At 35.6% G+C, this 16197-nt stretch overlaps 1 protein-coding gene across 4 annotated transcripts in view; it reads right to left on the reverse strand.

Moving 5' to 3' along the window:
• Window positions 1-16197, reverse strand: part of SYT1 (synaptotagmin 1) — a 554276-nt gene that overhangs the window by 429833 nt on the left and 108246 nt on the right. Inside the window, exon 2 of one of the 4 annotated variants that reach the window (XM_040491353.1) lies at window positions 9254-9338. The exons of the other annotated variants lie outside the window; for them this stretch is intronic. The gene's annotated coding sequence lies outside the window, so the exon portion shown is untranslated. The remainder of the gene's footprint in view (window positions 1-9253; window positions 9339-16197) is intronic. 4 annotated transcript variants of the gene reach the window in all.

Below are 16197 nucleotides of genomic sequence, written 5' to 3' on the forward strand. Positions count from 1 at the left end.
TATATATATATATATATATATATATATATATATATTTAATGTTTATTTTTGAGAGAGAGAGACAGGGAGCATGTGAAGGGGGGGGTGGAGAGACAGAATCCCAAGGAGGTCTGTGCTGTCAGTGCAGAGTCCAACCTAGGGCTTGAACTCACGAGCCATGATATCATGACCTGAGTTGAAATCAAGAGTTGGACGTTCAACTGACTGAGACACCTAGATGCCCCAAAGATTATATTCTTATGGCACAGGTATAAATTAATAAAAGTTTGTAGACAGGCAAGTTATGAATTTTAATGGACTGTTTCTGCAGAGTGAGAGGTTTCTTAATGTAGCAATTATTTTCTTCTATTGAACATATGTACTATAAATTTTACTGGGTTAGATATAAATTGCCTTAATATACCAAACATCTTAAATAATCTAGAGGAACATGCTTAAGATACGGTTGTCTAAGAAAACCTGCCAAAGTTATTTGCTTATGATGACTTTAATTTTGACTTATGTATTTTCATTTTTTTTGTAGTATAATTATTGAAAGGCTAATTTGAGTCTTGCTTTTATATGGAATATTAACTTTATAATAGTCAATGTAGGTTCAAAGGTTCAGTAAACCTTTGTAAAGAAAATATAAAAGATTTGTTTATGATGCATTCATTACCTTGGGTTTTTGACCTTACGTATACGCAAATCACAGACAATATACCAGGAAGTTACCCAAAACCTAAAAATTTAAATGATAATGACATTCAAATATCCCTTGTGCCAAGATGCCCGAGAGAATATTTGCTAGAACAATCCTCTCTGCAATGGACAAAGGCAAAAAGTAGGGAATGAAGTATCACAGATAGGCTTTTACTTGGCACCGTTCAAGTGAAAAAAAATTTTTTCCCAGTGAAAACAATAATTTAGGTGAAAATGTTTGCAAATTGTGTTTGAAATATAGAATTCAAGCATACTTTAGGGATTATGTGGTTCTTGGTTTCATTACCTATTGGTGGAGACTACAGGCACAAGAAGTCTGCAAACTCCCTAAAATACTAGGTAAAACTATATTTATGTACTTGTTCATTTATGCCAGATTCTCACAAGAAGTCAGTAATTCCCCCCCTAAAAATATTCGGCACTGGAAATTCACTTGTCCAGGCAAGCTTATTAGTAGCATAACGGAAGCTGCCACTCATGTCTTGATTCTCAATCCAAGGAGGGAAAAGTGCCTTTTTCATCATAGACTTCATATTTCCTTGTTATAGCACATGATCCAAGTCAAGCCTACATGGCACTTGACTTTTCTCTAGGAATATAGAGTTAAAACAGCTTACAAGACTTAAACAAGTATTTGCTCTATTGTTAGAATTTGTTTGTTTGCTTTTTGGTAAAAATGGCAGGGAGAAGTCCTTGTACCATATTCGTCAATCTGAGATGAAAGCCACAAAAATTTTTATGTAATTTTTTTCTTTTGAATCAATCAGAAAAAGTGAGTTTCAACCCCTGGCTGTCTTGTTCGATTTAATCCGCAAAACAATGCCCTCTACTTTCATCTTTTTTTTTTTTTTCCTTGAAGTCTCAACATAGAATACACTATGAATTTTAACAACCTGTTTTTGTTCAACTGATTGCCTTCAGTTTCTCTATGCGACAAATGAAGATATATTTGCAAATATATATATATATATTCAAGATTTATTTTAAATTATTCAAGAGGTTTGGACTGCTTTATAAGATAAATTTAGTTACGAAAGGAATCTAAAGATCTGCTAAAACTAGCCAACATGCATATGATCCACTGACAATTGTTAGTGGTATATTAATTTCCAGATACCTAATAAGAGCAAAAATAGTAACAGTTGACCACTGTGGCCATATAGGTGAACTCTGCTCTGAAGTGAAGGTAAAAGTTGGGAGAATAGATTTAGGAAAAAGCACACGGCCTGGAAGGTATATGTTAAAAATGCATTATTAAATACAAATATAGGTGTGTGTGGCAGAGAGAGAGAGAGGGAGAGAGGTACATATACATATAAGGCTGTATGAGTATACACAAAAAGCATTTTAGGAGATTAAAGCCAAAGTAATTAATTCTACAGCATTTAGTCACAGTCTCAATTTAGCAATAATTCTTGGATTGAATAAACAGAGAGATTAAAAATGTACTCTGCACAGCAATCTATTGCTCCAGTTCCAGCAGACTCTCTGATATGTATGAGTGGAGCGGGGAAAGAGAACAAACCAGAATTTGTATGCAAGGTTGGAAATCTAGGGATACAAAATGTAGAACCAGAAGAACACTGACATATTCTTAAGTTTTCTTTAGTTGCTTGTTTCAAAAGGTACTCTTTTAATAAATTTTTCAATAAGGCATAATCATTAACATTTATGCTGTTTAATAAATTTAAACTTTTAAATAGTTTGAAATAACATTTGCATTGTTATAAATAACTATTACTATTTTACTATGAATTCAGTTTAAGAAAAAATAAATGGAATCTTTTTAAAAAAATTTTTTTAGGGGCGCCTGGGTGGCGCAGTCAGTTAAGCGTCCGATTTCAGCCAGGTCACGATCTCGCGGTCTGTGAGTTTGAGCCCCGCGTCAGGCTCTGGGCTGATGGCTCAGAGCCTGGAGCCTGTTTCCGATTCTGTGTCTCCCTCTCTCTCTGCCCCTCCCCCGTTCATGCTCTGTCTCTCTCTATCCCAAAAATAAACAAATGTTGAAAAAAAAATTAAAAAAAAATTTTTTTTTAATGTTTAGAAAGACAGAGACAGAGTGGGAGTGGGTTAGGGGCAGAGAGAGAAGGAGACAGAATCCGAAGGAGGCTCCAGGCTCTGAGCTGTCAGCGCAGAGCCCGACACGGGGCTTGAACTCGAGCTGTGAGATCATGACCTGAGCCGAAGTCGGATGCTCAGTCAGAACTGACTGAGCCATTCAGGCACCCCCTTTCTTGTTCATTAAAAAAAAATTTTTTTGAGTGGAATCTTGTATAAAAATTTTTGAGTAATATTTACCATAAAGGAGTAAATTGATCTTTCAAAGACTTATTTTTGGTTGTCATCAGGTCTGTCTTCAGACAGCTTGAATTCAAATCCAAGCTCTAATACTTCCTAGCCATATTTCTCAATTTCCTCGTCTAAAAAAAAAAAAAAAAAAAAAAAAAAAAAGGATGTAGGAACACGTGGGTGGCTTCCTTGGTTGAGCATCAACTCTTGATTTCAGCTCAGGTTATGATTCACTGTTGGCCTTGAATTGAGTTGGAGGCCCATGTGGGGCTCAGTGCTGACAGCACAGAGCCTGATTGGGATTCTCTGTCTCCCTCTCTCTCTAACCCTCCCCTGCTCACACTCTATTATCTTTTTCTCTCTCAAAATAAATAAACATTTAAAACATTTTAAAAAGGATATAATAATTCTCCAATATTATTGCTGAGAGGATTGGATAAATAATTCAATTAACACATTAGCACATACTAAGTCCTATTGGGTTAGCTATTGTTAGTGTTACTATCATTACTGATAAAATAATAATAATAATTGTTATTATTTTGGGAGAGAGAGACAGAATCTAAACAGGCTCCACTCTGTCAGTACAGAGTCTGATATAGTACAGAGCTCAAACTCCTGAACCTCGAGATCATGACCTGAGCTGAAACCAAGAGTTGGATGCTTAACCAAATGAGCCACCAAATGAGCCAGGTGCCCCTAAAATTATTCTTTTGAATATGAAGTTAACACAAATTCAGATTTGAAAACACAACACCCTACAGGTTCCCATTCTTAAATGCTGAAATATAATTACGGTATATTGAAGTGTACATCATTGTACTAATTTTTATTTCATATTTTTTATGTACCTGACATATATTCTTATGTTGCATCTAAGTCTCCTGAGGACAAAAATATCATTAACTTTTCCCTATCTCTTGTCTTCTGTCTCTCCTGTTTTTTTTTTTTTAAGATTTTATTTATTTGGGAGAGTGAGTGAGTGAGCGAGCGAGGGGCAGGGGAGGGGCAGATAGAAGGAGAAAGAGAGAGAGAATCCCAATCCACACTGCCAGTACAGAGCCTGACATGGGGCTCAAACCCACGAACTGTGAGATCATGAGCTGAAATCCAGAGTCATCCAAGCACCTCTCTTTTTTCTTTTATAGCAAGACATATTTATTGAGCACCTAGCTTGTGGCAGGCACTTTTGTAGGTCTGAAGTGGAAAGGGCAAGCAAGACAGATAAAACCTCTGCCTTCATGTTGCTTAAGTTCTTGTAAAATTCAATTAAAACTCTGTTGCTCTTTGCTAAATTCAGTATTGATGCCAATGTTAGGAGCACCAAATACAAAAGTAAAGACATAATATTTTAGAAAATGTATTTCAATGCAAGTGATTGCAAAAGATGTAAACTTTCATAACAAAGCAACAAAATCATGAAAAATTAACTACAGTAATGAAGGTGGGTATACTGTTGGTAGAATGGCTATATATTATCTTCTGGTAAATTTTAGCTTTTTTTCATGTAAGTAAGCACTAAATAAATTAGATTAGAAAAGTTTATAGTGAAGCCACAATAAAAGTTTTTAAATTTATGGAAAGGGCTGTATACTTTGATGAAAAAAGATTTTAACAATAAATTAAATTTTAAGAATTTTTAAAGTGTACTCTATAGTATAATAGTTTATTCTGAACAAAATATTTAGCACATCCTCCATTTTTATGTCCTATTATCAGTGTCAGAAGGATCCATATATGAGAAAACCCAGACACAGCAAGTATAATGCAATAGAATAAGGAAGTCTCTATTGAAATAACTTGTTCATGTAATAATAACCACAAACTTTGATTCTAAACTTCATAAATTGCCTATTTTTAAATGATCTATCTTCTATTTATTCTTTGTATAAAGATTTTTTAAAAGCTCAATTAATGACTGAACCATTTGTTCATAATACAGATAAAATTTTAGAAAGACTAACACTAAAGAGCTACTTTAGGGGCGCCTGGGTGGCGCAGTCGGTTAAGCGTCCGACTTCAGCCAGGTCATGATCTCGCGGTCCCTGAGTTCGAGCCCCGCGTCAGGCTCTGGGCTGATGGCTCAGAGCCTGGAGCCTGTTTCCGATTCTGTGTCTCCCTCTCTCTCTGCCCCTCCCCCGTTCATGCTCTGTCTCTCTCTGTCCCAAAAATAAATAAACGTTGAAAAAAAAATTTAAAAAAAAAAAATAAAAAAAAATAAAAAAATAAAGAGCTACTTTACTTTCATGATTTTTAAAATATATACATATAAATCAGTGAAATAGGTTTATTATGAAACATCTTAGAACTTTAGGAAATACAATGTAAGATGTGAATAATTACCTCAACTTACTATAGTAGAACATATCTATTTCAGTCTAAAGCTTTGTAATCAATACAGTGTCATGTACAAAGAGATAATATCTCTTGGCTGAGAATCTTGGATAGTTAAGTTTATCTAGTGATGTCTTTGATCTTCAAGCCTCAGGTTTCTAAAATGTGGTTGAAGGCTAGTGGATTGTTTATGAAGTCCTTACTATCCTACAAGGAAGATAACATTGTTCCCATTTTACAGATGAGAAAACTCAGAAATAGAATGATTATATAACTTGATCAAAGTCATACTAGTGAGAGGTGGAGTTGAGATTTAAACTCCATCTATCAGGCTTTTAGGCTAATGCTCAATGATATGACACTGTGCTATATTTCTCAATGTATGGCCAAAAGATAGGAGTACCTACCTAAATTGGCTCATTTTTTATGATACAGCTGAAATAGTACAGGATGGGCATAGTATGTGGGTGATTTATTTTAATTTAGGCAGAGTTTTATACTTTATTTTCCAACACAATATGCCCCAAACTAAAACCAGCTCCCTCAGTCTTGTTTCCTCCATTTCTCATTTGGTCACGTGTTCATTCATTTATTCACTTAGGTAGAATTTGTTGACATACAATGGGTTAAACACAAATACCCTTCCCTCTTTCTGTAACCAGCCACAAGTCTATCAATTCTTTCTTCTTCATGTTTCTAGTAGCAACTTGCCTTTTTCTCTCCCTTTTGACCATTAATAGATTGAAACCAACTCAGGTCTTTATCACTGGATTACACCACCACCTCTGGAATAATCTGCTACCTACAATCTATTCCTACACAGCAATATCAGATTAATTTTCCCAAATACTTGAATATACAACAACCATTATCAGCAGAGAAGGTACCAGTTTAAAGAGCAAAAGACATGGAGTCGAGGGAAACTTAGAAGTTTTCTCCCTGAAGATAATCTTGATCCCCTGCCCACACATTCTTCATAAAGTATCCAGTGAAAATGGAAAGCTAAAAATGCAAAACTGATGAATTATGTTACTTCCCCATTCAAAATCTTCAAGGCTCACTTTTTCTCTGAGGCTATGTCTTAGTTCCTTATGCTTAAAAGACTATCTCTTGGACCCTGCCAACTTCTCCAACCTCGTTTCCCCATGCTTCCCCTCAGTTGTTATGTCCTGGTCAAATTGAACTTCTAGAACAAGTCAACCCGTTTCCTTTAATTTTCATGGGACAGCTTCCTTTTCCAATTCTGTACTATGGTCTCGCTGGACTTCCTGGCCTTATCTACCATTCTGTCGTCCTCGGTCTTCTCTAGACACATGGGCCATTCTCTAAATCTTTCCCTGGATATTTGCATGGCTTATTCCCTCAGTTTAGTCTAAGAGCCCCAAATAGACTACTCTTCTGTGGACCTTGAGTTAAAAATCCTACTCTTTATCTATTTTCTACCAGTTTACAAACCAGTTTAATGTTCTTAATACTACACCAAAATTTTAATTCCACCTTAACTATCCTTTTAATCATATGCTCAGCTTTCTCCTCTCCACTGTAATGCTTTAATAGTAAACTTTTCTGCATTTACTTCCATATAGCTTTTAAATCTTTAGCAATCTGGCTTCCCCATTCATTCTACTAGTCATGAACCTCATGACTGTCAAATCCAACACCAGTTCTCCATTTTTGACTTCTCCACATCATTGAGATTGGTGAGGACCATTTTCAGGATATTAAAGCTTTGATTCTGAATTAGTGCACACACTGTGTGTGTGTGTGTGTGTGTGTGTGTGTGTGTGTGTAGTTCAGTGTTTTATTTACGTCTGTTTCTGCTTACTCTTCCTTTAGCATATCCATGTTTAATTCCAAGGTTTTCTCTTCAGCTCTCCAGTGCTTCTATATTCTAGCATATACTCCAGTATTTTCAAATATGGCTGCTTTGCAGACTATCCCTAGCATTAAATATTTAGCGTTGGCTTCTTTACTATACCCTAGACCCAAATTTCCTCCTGATGGCTATCTACTTATAAATGTCCTCCTGGCATTATGAAACCCCCTAGCTGTAAGTGAAATGTTGAGTACTTCCCCACAGCTTTTCTTATTTTGTGTTCCCTAACCCAGTATTTGATAAGAAAATTTAAATTTATATTTGACTCCACCTAATTTCTACTCCTACATCTGATTAAGTGTCACATGTTATGAATTGTTCCCCTGAAACGTCCCTGGTATTCTTTCCCTTCTATTCTATCAGCCCACTAGCTAATACAGGCCCTTATCATGTTATTGCTTATATGTGCTTTAGCTTCATAACTGATGTCTTCCCTTTAATATCCTGCCACTTCAGTACAAGCTCCACATCTCTCTGCCCTCTAGCCTTGCTCTCGCTACACTTATCAGAGCACTTTGTACTGCTATTAAAAGACTTTATTTTTCCAAATACTGCAGTTGATTGCATTCACGTCTGTTTTTGCCATCAGATTATTAATTCCTCAAGGGCAGAAGTGGTATCTTAGCCCCTTTTATATCCTCCATAGTGTCACCTTGCCCACAGTATGCACTTAATAAATGTTTGTTATATTGAGATAAGATATGTGAGAAAAAACAATTCAGTGAATATGTCATCACTATACAAGGCTTGCTGAAATGCTATTCTCTACTGGGACATAAGAAAATAACACCATATCATTGTTCCTAATAGTCTATGCTCAATATTGGCTAATATTTTATTTATTATCTTTGGTATTTAAGTTTTAGAATAATTGTTCAGTAGCATACTGGAAGAATTAAAGAGAGTAGAAGCATATATTGACTTAGTATTCATGAAATACAAAAATCAATGATTATTTCACTTAAATTTATCTCAATACCTCTGTATAAGACAATGCTTTTAAGAACACTAACCTTCTTGAGTTTTTTATTTGTGTAAAAAGAAAACAGGAGGAATTGTCCTTTTCCAGTATCATATCCAAAAGCTATAAAAAGGAATTAATTCATATGCTTGAATTGTGATCATACTTCTGGTTTCTAGCTAAGTCTCTATAAATAGGTAGGTGACTTACCTTGTCAACGTTTTTATTCTGACTTATCTGAAACAAGTAATATGATGGACGGATTTGCCATATATGTTGTAAAAGCTAAAAATGTGTTGTAAAAGCAAACTATTCTCTATAGATTTCTCAGAAAATAAATCAGCAAGATGATGTAATATAAAGACTGTGGATCCTTAGAATTAGACAGACTTAGAGTTGAATTGTGACTTTAACATGTACTAGCTCAGAAGTCTTGAGAAAAAATTTAAACTCTTGAGTTTTCTCATTTTTAAAATAGTGATAATGGCACCAGTCTTAGAGTTATAGGAATAGAATAGATAAATATGCCAAATAATTAAGATACATAAATGTTTAGTGCTCAGCACATGCTGGTTCCTTTTCAGTATCTTGTCTTTCAACAGAACAGTAAACAGACAAAGTAAAAAAATATGACCTCTGAATTAATAAAGTGTTCATTATATTCATTTTTTCCAAGAATATTTTTTGATGATCTACTAGATTCCAGGCAATATGGTGTCTGAAACAATAGAGTATAATGTGGTTAAGACCTAGAGCTGACACTAGAGCCCTTACTCTATGTGATCACTGGTTAGTGGCTGATCTCATTTCTCACCTGTGATAATCATTTTAGATGTTAAGTAGCATTAGTACTAGATATAGATTTGAGGGGGAAATGTACTCGATTTCAACTTAAGTAGCCTCTATTTGAAATACCAGCAGGTTAACCAAGCACAAATATCTAGTAGGAGGCAGGAATAGAGGATTATAGACTATATGCTCTAGGAAAGTAGTGGTCATGTCCGGTTTGCTCACTATTATATTCCCCTGTGCTCAGAATACTGATCAATCAGTAATAAGAACAATGACCGCAAAAGTAACACAACACTTACCATGTGCCAGAATGTGTTCCAAGGATTTTACCTATGTAGTTCATTTAGCTCGTATAATCATACTATGGAGTAGGTGCCATCTTTTCTGACAAGCAAATGAGGCACAAACATGTTAAATAACTACTTCAAGGTCACACAACCAATAAATAAAGCTGACATTTGCACCCAAGCATTTTGACTACAAAGCCCATGCTCTCAACTATTCTCCCTAATCTGCAAAACTAAGGAACAAAGAACAGATTGGGGAGCTAAGGGTAGAGATTTGAGATTGTTCATACATAAGTGAAAACAACAGAATCAGAGGGGATAGCTGAAATCTCCGAAGGATCTATAAAGAGAAAGAAGAGAAAATGGCTGAGTATCCTTAAGGAACACTAACGTTTAATCAAAGGAAGATGACTGTGTTGGAGGACAAAGGAGGAGAAACTTCTGGAAGTAGAGTGTGTGTCAATAAGTTAGAGATTCAAAGTGTATCTCTTGGAGAGGTATTTCAGAGGCAGAATGAGAGAGGACACCGAATGGGAAATGGAAGAGAATGTACTGGTATATCATGACACAGAGAACAGGCAGAGCAATACTTTTCTGTGTGTGCTGCTAATTGTTACTCAGAGGACATTAGTAGTGTGGGACATGTAGCATATAGATCAACTAGCATTTTCAGGAACTAAAATAAGACATCTCTTACCGACTTAAAAAAAATCCCAGTGTTTAATTCCTAGTTTCTAAGAATGAAGTCAGACAATAGGTTTTTTTCAAGATGGTGGGTAGCTAAAATATAGAAGGAGGTAAAAGTGAATAGTAAATTCTTGAAGGATTTGAAATTATGAACAATATTTTAAAGTTTAGATACAGGATTAGGAAAAATTTGTCATTTAAGATTGGGTCTCATTTCCCTTTTATCTAGTGCAGGTGAAAGAATTCCCCTCCACAGAATATCAGAATTTATGGGCATTACTAGTAATTAATAATAAAATCTCATCGTTATGTCAGAAGTGTATAGAATTCTAAATTCTTCATTTGGTAACAACGACCCTGTTACATATAAAGCCCAGTGGCTATATCTTTCTTTCTTCCACCTTAAGAACAGAAGAAAACTCATCAGCTTTGGGGCCCAAACATTTTTTTTCCAAAGGAATTCTTTTTTTTCTCACAGCTCCTCATTGTAAGCAACTTAAGCTGTTGTGAGAGGGGACTCAGGCAATTGCAGAAGATTAATATTGTAAAGCATACATATAGGTATGACCATAGTTTCACAACATCATCTTCATAGCACAGTACAGCATGCTTACTGTTGTGAACATTCATATAGATTTGATAAGTGCACGCCGTTCGTTTTTGGATAGCTAAGTTTTGAACATTATCTCAAAATCTCCTAGAAATTTTAGAGAGGATATATGAACTTCCTATCCTTTTATTGTAAATTAACTCTAAACCTGAAAAAGAACATAGTAGCAGACAAAGGACCTGTTTTTCCTCTCAATTTTTAAAAATTCATATACATGAATTTGAATTAAAAAGAAATTGAGTTTGTACTTTATTTTAATGCACAACTAATTCATATAGAGAGGAAACTAATGAAAACAGTTCAAATTATCCTTTAGCACAGAGCTTCTGAGAAAATATACATTTAATTAATGATTCATTTTTTTTTCATTCATACTACATATATTTATGGGCACTTACTATACGTTGGGATCTAAATTATAATTAAACATTAGTTAGGCAAGGTTTGGAAGGGAAAGTCTTCCAGGTTGATGGTTCAGCATGTGCAAAGGTCCTGAAGTGACTGTGCTTATAACCAAGGTAGTTGAACCACAGAGAGCAAAGGGAGAGAGGGGAGCCATAAAGTTGGAAAGGTAATGAGAATATGTATGTCATAGCAATGATTTTAGACTTTTTTCTTGTACTTTATAAAATGATCAAAAAACTTTGGGGGGGGGGAGTAACTTGATCAGAGTAGAATTTTCAAAACACTGTTATGGCATGGTGAATAGATTTCAGAAAAAAAAACAACAATAGAGAAGTTATACATTGCTTACTTCCAAACGAACCATATCCACTGTTCTTATAAGCCAGTTATTATTTTTTAAAGTTTTAAGGACAGCTTGCCTTTAGAATATCCTATATAGATTAGGACTGAGAGTATACATAGGCCAGCTTCTCCGGGTGGCCCCCCCCCCCCCCCCCACTCACATATATCCATTCATTACATTTTTCTAATCTCTTTGCAAAGCTGACCTATTGGCTCGATGTAGTAGTTAGGTCTTAAACTTTAAGCTAGTTTTCTGGTAGTGACGCTCAATTTTTATCAATCATTTATAGGCTACACAGGATAGGCTTGCATGGAGGAAAGTAAACGTAATTCACTTCTGGACTGATTATGATACTAATTATAATACCAAAAAAGAATGCTCTTGAGTCATTACTGTGTGCCAAGCAGTGTTCTCAACACTTTACCTTGTATTGTTATTTAATCTTTGTAAAAATTCTCTGATTCCTATGTATGCATGATCTAGTATATAACTAACCTCCTTGAGCCTGCCTAAATTATGTGACTCAAATTTTTGCATGGACAATCCATATCAGCACAGTCCAAATGTATGAAGTAAGCAAAACCAAATTAATAAATCTCAAAATTCCCTCCCGCAAAGGGAGAGAAATCCTATAAAACAACAAAAAAAACCACAATCTGATACTTTGATCTCCATAAACTTTTTAAAAATGTCGGGGCGCCTGGGTGGCGCAGTCGGTTAAGCGTCCGACTTCAGCCAGGTCAGGATCTCGCGGTCCGTGAGTTCGAGCCCCGCGTCAGGCTCTGGGCTGATGGCTCGGAGCCTGGAGCCTGTTTCCGATTCTGTGTCTCCCTCTCTCTCTGCCCCTCCCCCGTTCATGCTCTGTCAGACTCTCTCTGTCCCAAAAATAAATAAAAACGTTGAAAAAAAATTTTTTTAAATGTCAATAATTTCCTCTAACAAAACTATAGGAATGTAACAATATTACGTTTCGTCTCTGGTTCTGAGGAATATAAGAGTCAAAAGGTTTTACTATGAAGTTACTCAAGTATGGCATCAGGGACTTGGTTGAGGGGATGTGATAATTTACTAAATATGGCATGCCAAGCAGAAAAGATGCATTCATTGCCTCACTATTATTCTCGTTCAATTATAGAACTTACATCTTCTGGAAAAATGACTGTTTTATCTGGTGCTAGGTGTCCTTCTGCCAAAATAGTTTTCAAGTTACCATTAGTGATACATTAAGAAGTGCTCATTAAAGTAATGCAGCCTTCGCCTACCTTCTCATTTTTCTTACATGACATACTGACTGTGATCCAGAGAGCAGACTACTTTGGGACACATGGTTGTAAAATTAACATCTCCACTTAGGAAAACAAAGGGGATACAATCAACATCTATAAAGACACAAAGGCAGTCGACTGGGTCAACATGAACTTGATCGCAGCAATCTTGAATCACTAGAATTTAAGGGACTGACAATTGTTTAGAGCTTGAAATAGCAACCTTGAGACAACAGCAAATACTGAAATTCCACACAATGGGCATTTCAAGTACAGAAACGCAGAACTCCAGAGAGGTAGAATGAAAACAGAAGAATCTTGGAAGAGAACTTCAGATAATTAGTAGATGACAAATTTATATGGCGCTACAAAAATTAGAATTCCATTGGTTTGTACCGCTTTCTGCCTCCACTACCTGTTCCTTACCCAGTATGTGGACACAGACACAGACCACTGGGCTAACAGAAATTTTTGCAAATCAAGTATAAACTAATATATTTAGTTCTACAGGGAAAGACATAGCAGGTTATTCTTTAAAAATTTTATCTAGCCTACTTTTCCTCATTTGAAATTCTTCAGAAGTGTGCCTCATTCCACATCTCACCGAAACCATCCCTAACCTTACTGATCTAAGTGAGAGTCACTTCTATATACTTCAGAGCATCCCATGACCCTCTCCTAATGTGATACTCATGCCACTGTTCCGCACTGGCATCTTTACTTGCTGGTCTTTTCCAGTAGAGTGTGATGTCCCAGAGGCAGGGAGCATGTTAATACATCTGTTCGTTACACCTAGCTCACCAAATGGTTTCATTAACTGTTAAATGATCTCACTTCTTTTTTAAGAGAAAGAACTAGGTGACAAAAAAAAAATGATTCAGAAAGGTATTTTTATTCTCCAAACTATTAAACATATTTATCCATTAAGGGAACAAGCATTAGCTTTGCAGATCACTGTAGTGCCAGATCGTTGTATATATGTGATTTATAGCAGAAAATATTTTTTAAATTCCCTAAAATTTATGCCGGTACTTGAAGTACTTATTAAGAGGAAATCTGGAAAGGCTAAAGGTTAGAAATAAATCTAAAAGATTGGATTAGAACAAGGTTAACACCCAAAATAGTTAAATTTTTTTTGCCGCCTTCTTTTATTTTCTTTTCTGACCAGCAAAACTCCCAACACAGCATACAAGCAGTTAAGGTGCCATTTTTTTTTATGTTCCTTTACTAACGTTTTGACTATTAGACTATAAAATAAACATAAGACTTTATGGTTTCTATGGCTTCCTATGGTTTCTCGAAATCACCAGTAGTATTTGTTCTTTGAGTCTTGTAGCTCACACTTTTTAAAACTACATTCCTCAGAAAGAGAACAACTTCATGTGGCTCCCTGATCATGATAGAACATTCAAATGCACTTACATTTCCAAAGGACATGGAAGCATTTTCAACTGCTACCTCACCTCTCCACCGAGTCCCTCCCAAGCTTAATGCGGTTGCAACACAGCCATCTATTAGTCTGAAACAGGGTAGAACCCAGTGGCATTCTGTGAGGGGCACATGCTTTCTAAGGAAGCCCTGACACATGGGCACCTGGGTGGCCCGTGGGTTAAATGTCCAACTCTTGATTTTGACTCAGGTCATGATCTCACGGTTCGTGAGTTCGAGCCCCTGCTTGGGATTCTCTCTCCCTCTCTCTCTGCCCCTCCCCTGCTTGCTCTCAAATTAAAAAAATAAAAAAATAAAGCCTTGACATCTGTTGTTCTGTAATAAGAATAGAGCCTGTATGTTTGATTACTTCTTTTTAGGAGCCTCTTGTAACAACTATCCACAGAATTATTGCATCTCTTAACCTCTCTCGTTTGTGTTCACATAAAATAATCTCTTTAGTGGAGTATAGCCTCATTTACATTTTAAGGTAGCAGCATCAATTCATAAGCGGCATGTTTGTAATAACAGATGGGTGCAGAAGGATTAAGGGACATTTGAGACACAACAAAATCGGTATTTTTATGTAAGGAAGCTTTTTAATTATAGTCACTCTTTTTAAAATTTTTTTAACGTTTATTCATTTTTGAGAGACAGAGCGTGAGAGGGGGAGGGGCAGAGAGAGAGGGAGACACAGAATCTGAAGCAGGCTCCCAGCCTTCAGCACAGAGCCCAACGCGGGGCTTGAACTCACAAACCTCAAGATCCAGACCTGAGCCAAAGTCGGTCACTCAACCGACTGAGCCACCCAGGCGCCCCGAATTATAGTTACTCTTAAGTAAGATTACTATTTCAATAACTCTAAACATTTAAAAATATTTATTTGCAGTTACATATAATTGTACTATAAATACATTTATAATATATATGTTTAATAAGAAACTCTTTCTTCTGGCTGATTCAATACTTCTAGAACATTCCCTAAAAATTCCAAAAAAATGGAGCTTCTATTAGATAACACACACAGCTTTCTATCAGCTTGTAAAAAAACAAATTAACTGAATAATTTGCTGAAAAAAAACCCTGAGAGAATAAAGTTTAAAATTAGCATATTATAAGGATAAATATTTAAATATAAAATAATTTCACGTATATTATGTACAATGGACCCTTTGGTCCTAAAAATATTTTCCTCAATTGATAATAAATGGATCTTGAATGTTTTCACACTTGCACAAATGACAGAAAATGAGATTATAGCATAGTGTTCTTTCTTTTGTTTAAATGATAGCTGCGAGTAATAAGACTCAATCACTAGAAACAATAATTCATGCTATCCTGAATGATCTTTGCTTTGTGCCTGAACTTGCCCGGTAGGGACTAGGTAAGAATTGTACCATGAGAATATAGAAACAGAACAAATGTCAAGGAAATGACTGATAAACTTCTGCTGTGTTTAGATTTGTGAAATAAAGAAGAATTTGAAGTACCTATTGATTCCTTGGTTTCCAAGTGACAGCTCTTGTGTGCAGTGATTTTGTTGTGGTTTGGAGTTACCTGGGCCTCAGAAGCATAATCCATTTATTGAAGGGTACTTGGAGAAGGGAGATAAACCTTTATCTCTAACTGTAACTTTCTTCCCAAGGAAAGATGAAAGGTACACTCAAAAGTGGCTTTTCTTTTCCTTGGAAATTACAATTTGAACAGAATTCGAAGAGGCTGTGATCTCAAATGAAGCTATGTAAGGATTTAGGGGATAAGAGAGGAAATTGAGGGAAAAGAAATGTCGAAGTTGTTTCTTATGATGTTTGAAAATTATCTGAATGCTAGAATATACATAAAACACAGGTTGAATAAATTAAAGTCTTATATGATTTTGTAACTAAATACAGTATAATGTTACTGCTTTTTCATATTTTGCAGGATCTCTGTATTTATATATTTGGGGAATATTTTTTAAAATAACTTATAAGACAAAGATCTTTGTTTTGTTTTGTTTTGAGCATACATACAATCTTGCAAATTCATCTGAGTTAAAGAAAACATGTAGTACATTCGAGTCAGTTCAGTGTATTTTGACTCCCAAGAAAAGCAAAGAACGTAGGCTTTTTATTTAGAAAGATGAGGATCCAATTCTGGCTCTACCCACTTACTGGCTGTGTGACTTAATCATTACATAGTAACAAAATACAATAATAAAATCAACCTCACAACGTTT

This window comes from Herpailurus yagouaroundi, unplaced genomic scaffold, assembly GCF_014898765.1.
Source record: "Herpailurus yagouaroundi ecotype Mexico unplaced genomic scaffold, PumYag 182, whole genome shotgun sequence".
Lineage (NCBI taxonomy): Eukaryota > Metazoa > Chordata > Mammalia > Carnivora > Felidae > Herpailurus > Herpailurus yagouaroundi.